Source organism: Pelodiscus sinensis, unplaced genomic scaffold, assembly GCF_049634645.1.
Source record: "Pelodiscus sinensis isolate JC-2024 unplaced genomic scaffold, ASM4963464v1 ctg189, whole genome shotgun sequence".
In the NCBI taxonomy this organism is placed as follows: Eukaryota; Metazoa; Chordata; order Testudines; family Trionychidae; genus Pelodiscus; species Pelodiscus sinensis.
In genome coordinates, this window is record NW_027465986.1 from 95,364 (window position 1) to 101,363 (window position 6,000).

Here is a 6,000-nt window from a genome sequence, read left to right on the forward strand (position 1 = left end):
TGAGAATTGTTTTTTCATTTCAATAGGAAGTGTTCTCCATCGTTGTGATCTGAAGATTTCTATGTGAATGGAGAAGAGTTCCATGTGACTTTGCCATTTTTGAAGATTCGATTTCAAGTTAAGTACAGTTCTCAATCGGCGGTTGGATTTTGTTGCGTGTGCTCTGCGTTTCGCTTGGGAAATGCGGTTCACCGGGTGCATGTCACTTGGGGAAATTCACCTGTGGTACGTTGAAATGTATATGCACGCTTTGGAAGCTGAGGTAGTTTGCGTTTGTCGTGCGCGCCTTAACCGTGAGAATTGTTTTTCATTTCCATAGGAAGCGTTCCGTGTCGGCGCGCTCTGAAGATTTCTCTGCGAACGAAGAAGAGGTTGGCTCGTCTTTGCCGGTTTGGAAGACTTGCTCTCAGATTCTCAAGTTAAGTACGGTTCTCGATCGGGGGTTGGATTTTGTTGCGTGCGCTCTGCGTTTTGCTTGAGCAATGCGGTTCACCGGGTGCATGTCACTTGGGGAAATTCACCTGTGGTACGTTGAAATGTATATGCACGCTTTGGAAGCTGAGGTAGTTTGCGTTTGTCGTGCGCGCCTTAACCCTGAGAATTGTTTTTCATTTCCATAGGAAGCGTTCCGTGTTGGCGCGCTCTGAAGATTTCTCTGCGAACGAAGAAGAGGTTGGCTCGTCTTTGCCGGTTTGGAAGACTTGCTCTCAGATTCTCAAGTTAAGTACGGTTCTCGATCGGGGGTTGGATTTTGTTGCGTGCGCTCTGCGTTTTGCTTGAGCAATGCGGTTCACCGGGTGCATGTCACTTGGGGAAATTCACCTGTGGTACGTTGAAATGTATATGCACGCTTTGGAAGCTGAGGTAGTTTGCGTTTGTCGTGCGCGCCTTAACCGTTTTTCATTTCCATAGGAAGCGTTCCGTGTCGGCGCGCTCTGAAGATTTCTCTGCGAACGAAGAAGAGGTTGGCTTGTCTTTGCCGGTTTGGAAGACTTGCTCTCAGATTCTCAAGTTAAGTACGGTCCTCGATCAGGGGTTTTGTTTTGTTTTGTTGTATTTCACTGGGTGCATGTCACTGGGGAAGTTTACCTGTGCTAGATTATATAGAGGCCTTTTGCAAGCTGAGGTGGTTTGTGTTTTGTTGTATAGGCCTTAACCGTAAGAATTGTTTTTCATTTCCATAGGAAGTGTTCTCCACTGGTACCATCTGAAGGTTTCTCTCTTATCGGAGAAGAGTTTGGTGCATCTTTGCCGGTTTGGAAGATGTAGAGTTTGCATAGGATTTGCTTTTGGATTTACAAGTTAAGTACGGTTCCGATCAGGGGTTGCGCGTGCTGTGTATTTTGCTTGGGAAATGTATTTCACCGGGTGCATGTCACTGGGGAAATTCACTTGCACTACACTGTATATGTGTGTTTTTGGAAGCGGAAGTGGCTCGAGTTTGTTGTACAGGCATTAACCGTGAGAATTGTTTTGTCTTTCTCTAGGAAGTCTTCCTCTTTGGTGTGATCTGAACATTTCTACGTGGCCGGAGAAGAATTTGGCGTGCCTTTGTTTGGAAGATGTAGAGTTTGTGTATTTCTCGCTTTGTGATTTGCAGTGTCCTCTTGTCTTGATGGCTAGTACCAAAGTTCTGAGTTGTCATTGTTAATATTTTCACAATCGCAATCGGTAGATACGTCAAGTTCATTTACCAAAAAGTCAAAATTAATGAAATTTGTAGTAATTTTGTGTGTTCTAGCCATCAAAGTAACAAGAGGGCACTGTAATGTGCTGTATGTGTTTTTGTTTTGGAGTGCTATATCATCTGATGTGTTGTCATGCATTTGATGTGTTGTCATGCATTTGATGTATTGTCGTGCTATATCATTTGATGTATTGTAAGTGCTGTATTTGTAAGAGTGTAATGTGTAGTTTGGGTTTTGGTGAGATGACTCATTTTGTCATCCAAGTCATAAAGTACATCATCACTGCAGTGATGATAAACCCTGATGCAGTGCAGTCAAACAGCCGCAAGGCTGACTTTTTTTTTAAACTGTCAGCCTTCTGGCTGTTTCGCTGCACTGCATCAGGGTTGGGACTGTCCCGGACAGTCTTTGACTTAACTTTTTTGACGAGACGGTGCTAAGGAGGAACCATGCCGGCCGTTTGCCAGGCGACACATGGATCACAAAGGCTAGAGATGCAGGCCAAGATATTGTAGAGGAGAGGTTTTGATATGAGAAGGTATTGCTTGCAGTGTATGTTCACCATGTCATGTAAGACTGAAAATGGAACATTATTATTGTTCATGTCATAGGACTTGTCCAGTATTGGTCACAGTCCAAAATGTGTAAGCTGTTGCTGTAAAAGGAAGCCATTTTGTTGCCAAATAAACTTGATGTGAAATCCTGTTGTGGTGTCATTCTCTGTAGCCTGGAAAGACCTGGGCTTTAGGGTTTGGGCTTTAGGGTTTGGGCTTTAGGGTTTGGGCTTTAGGGTTTGGGCTTTAGGGTTTGGGCTTTAGGGTTTGGGCTTTAGGGTTTGGGCTTTAGGGTTTGGGCTTTAGGGTTTGGGCTTTAGGGTTTGGGCTTTAGGGTTTGGGCTTTAGGGTTTGGGCTTTAGGGTTTGGGCTTTAGGGTTTGGGCTTTAGGGTTTGGGCTTTAGGGTTTGGGCTTTAGGGTTTGGGCTTAGGGTTTGGGCTTTAGGGTTTGGGCTTTAGGGTTTGGGCTTAGGGTTTGGGCTTAGGGTTAGGGTTAGGGTTAGGGTTAGGGTTAGGGTTAGGGTTAGGGTTAGGGTTAGGGTTAGGGTTAGGGTTAGGGTTAGGGTTAGGGTTAGGGTTAGGGTTAGGGTTAGGGTTAGGGTTAGGGTTAGGGTTAGGGTTAGGGTTAGGGTTAGGGTTAGGGTTAGGGTTAGGGTTAGGGTTAGGGTTAGGGTTAGGGTTAGGGTTAGGGTTAGGGTTAGGGTTAGGGTTAGGGTTAGGGTTAGGGTTAGGGTTAGGGTTAGGGTTAGGGTTAGGGTTAGGGTTAGGGTTAGGGTTAGGGTTAGGGTTAGGGTTAGGGTTAGGGTTAGGGTTAGGGTTAGGGTTAGGGTTAGGGTTAGGGTTAGGGTTAGGGTTAGGGTTAGGGTTAGGGTTAGGGTTAGGGTTAGGGTTAGGGTTAGGGTTAGGGTTAGGGTTAGGGTTAGGGTTAGGGTTAGGGTTAGGGTTAGGGTTAGGGTTAGGGTTAGGGTTAGGGTTAGGGTTAGGGTTAGGGTTAGGGTTAGGGTTAGGGTTAGGGTTAGGGTTAGGGTTAGGGTTAGGGTTAGGGTTAGGGTTAGGGTTAGGGTTAGGGTTAGGGTTAGGGTTAGGGTTAGGGTTAGGGTTAGGGTTAGGGTTAGGGTTAGGGTTAGGGTTAGGGTTAGGGTTAGGGTTAGGGTTAGGGTTAGGGTTAGGGTTAGGGTTAGGGTTAGGGTTAGGGTTAGGGTTAGGGTTAGGGTTAGGGTTAGGGTTAGGGTTAGGGTTAGGGTTAGGGTTAGGGTTAGGGTTAGGGTTAGGGTTAGGGTTAGGGTTAGGGTTAGGGTTAGGGTTAGGGTTAGGGTTAGGGTTAGGGTTAGGGTTAGGGTTAGGGTTAGGGTTAGGGTTAGGGTTAGGGTTAGGGTTAGGGTTAGGGTTAGGGTTAGGGTTAGGGTTAGGGTTAGGGTTAGGGTTAGGGTTAGGGTTAGGGTTAGGGTTAGGGTTAGGGTTAGGGTTAGGGTTAGGGTTAGGGTTAGGGTTAGGGTTAGGGTTAGGGTTAGGGTTAGGGTTAGGGTTAGGGTTAGGGTTAGGGTTAGGGTTAGGGTTAGGGTTAGGGTTAGGGTTAGGGTTAGGGTTAGGGTTAGGGTTAGGGTTAGGGTTAGGGTTAGGGTTAGGGTTAGGGTTAGGGTTAGGGTTAGGGTTAGGGTTAGGGTTAGGGTTAGGGTTAGGGTTAGGGTTAGGGTTAGGGTTAGGGTTAGGGTTAGGGTTAGGGTTAGGGTTAGGGTTAGGGTTAGGGTTAGGGTTAGGGTTAGGGTTAGGGTTAGGGTTAGGGTTAGGGTTAGGGTTAGGGTTAGGGTTAGGGTTAGGGTTAGGGGTTAGGGTTAGGGTTAGGGTTAGGGTTAGGGTTAGGGTTAGGGTTAGGGTTAGGGTTAGGGTTAGGGTTAGGGTTAGGGTTAGGGTTAGGGTTAGGGTTAGGGTTAGGGTTAGGGTTAGGGTTAGGGTTAGGGTTAGGGTTAGGGTTAGGGTTAGGGTTAGGGTTAGGGTTAGGGTTAGGGTTAGGGTTAGGGTTAGGGTTAGGGTTAGGGTTAGGGTTAGGGTTAGGGTTAGGGTTAGGGTTAGGGTTAGGGTTAGGGTTAGGGTTAGGGTTAGGGTTAGGGTTAGGGTTAGGGTTAGGGTTAGGGTTAGGGTTAGGGTTAGGGTTAGGGTTAGGGTTAGGGTTAGGGTTAGGGTTAGGGTTAGGGTTAGGGTTAGGGTTAGGGTTAGGGTTAGGGTTAGGGTTAGGGTTAGGGTTAGGGTTAGGGTTAGGGTTAGGGTTAGGGTTAGGGTTAGGGTTAGGGTTAGGGTTAGGGTTAGGGTTAGGGTTAGGGTTAGGGTTAGGGTTAGGGTTAGGGTTAGGGTTAGGGTTAGGGTTAGGGTTAGGGTTAGGGTTAGGGTTAGGGTTAGGGTTAGGGTTAGGGTTAGGGTTAGGGTTAGGGTTAGGGTTAGGGTTAGGGTTAGGGTTAGGGTTAGGGTTAGGGTTAGGGTTAGGGTTAGGGTTAGGGTTAGGGTTAGGGTTAGGGTTAGGGTTAGGGTTAGGGTTAGGGTTAGGGTTAGGGTTAGGGTTAGGGTTAGGGTTAGGGTTAGGGTTAGGGTTAGGGTTAGGGTTAGGGTTAGGGTTAGGGTTAGGGTTAGGGTTAGGGTTAGGGTTAGGGTTAGGGTTAGGGTTAGGGTTAGGGTTAGGGTTAGGGTTAGGGTTAGGGTTAGGGTTAGGGTTAGGGTTAGGGTTAGGGTTAGGGTTAGGGTTAGGGTTAGGGTTAGGGTTAGGGTTAGGGTTAGGGTTAGGGTTAGGGTTAGGGTTAGGGTTAGGGTTAGGGTTAGGGTTAGGGTTAGGGTTAGGGTTAGGGTTAGGGTTAGGGTTAGGGTTAGGGTTAGGGTTAGGGTTAGGGTTAGGGTTAGGGTTAGGGTTAGGGTTAGGGTTAGGGTTAGGGTTAGGGTTAGGGTTAGGGTTAGGGTTAGGGTTAGGGTTAGGGTTAGGGTTAGGGTTAGGGTTAGGGTTAGGGTTAGGGTTAGGGTTAGGGTTAGGGTTAGGGTTAGGGTTAGGGTTAGGGTTAGGGTTAGGGTTAGGGTTAGGGTTAGGGTTAGGGTTAGGGTTAGGGTTAGGGTTAGGGTTAGGGTTAGGGTTAGGGTTAGGGTTAGGGTTAGGGTTAGGGTTAGGGTTAGGGTTAGGGTTAGGGTTAGGGTTAGGGTTAGGGTTAGGGTTAGGGTTAGGGTTAGGGTTAGGGTTAGGGTTAGGGTTAGGGTTAGGGTTAGGGTTAGGGTTAGGGTTAGGGTTAGGGTTAGGGTTAGGGTTAGGGTTAGGGTTAGGGTTAGGGTTAGGGTTAGGGTTAGGGTTAGGGTTAGGGTTAGGGTTAGGGTTAGGGTTAGGGTTAGGGTTAGGGTTAGGGTTAGGGTTAGGGTTAGGGTTAGGGTTAGGGTTAGGGTTAGGGTTAGGGTTAGGGTTAGGGTTAGGGTTAGGGTTAGGGTTAGGGTTAGGGTTAGGGTTAGGGTTAGGGTTAGGGTTAGGGTTAGGGTTAGGGTTAGGGTTAGGGTTAGGGTTAGGGTTAGGGTTAGGGTTAGGGTTAGGGTTAGGGTTAGGGTTAGGGTTAGGGTTAGGGTTAGGGTTAGGGTTAGGGTTAGGGTTAGGGTTAGGGTTAGGGTTAGGGTTAGGGTTAGGGTTAGGGTTAGGGTTAGGGTTAGGGTTAGGGTTAGGGTTAGGGTTAGGGTTAGGGTTAGGGTTAGGGTTAGGGTTAGGGTTAGGGTTAGGGTTAGGGTTAGGGTTAGGGTTAGGG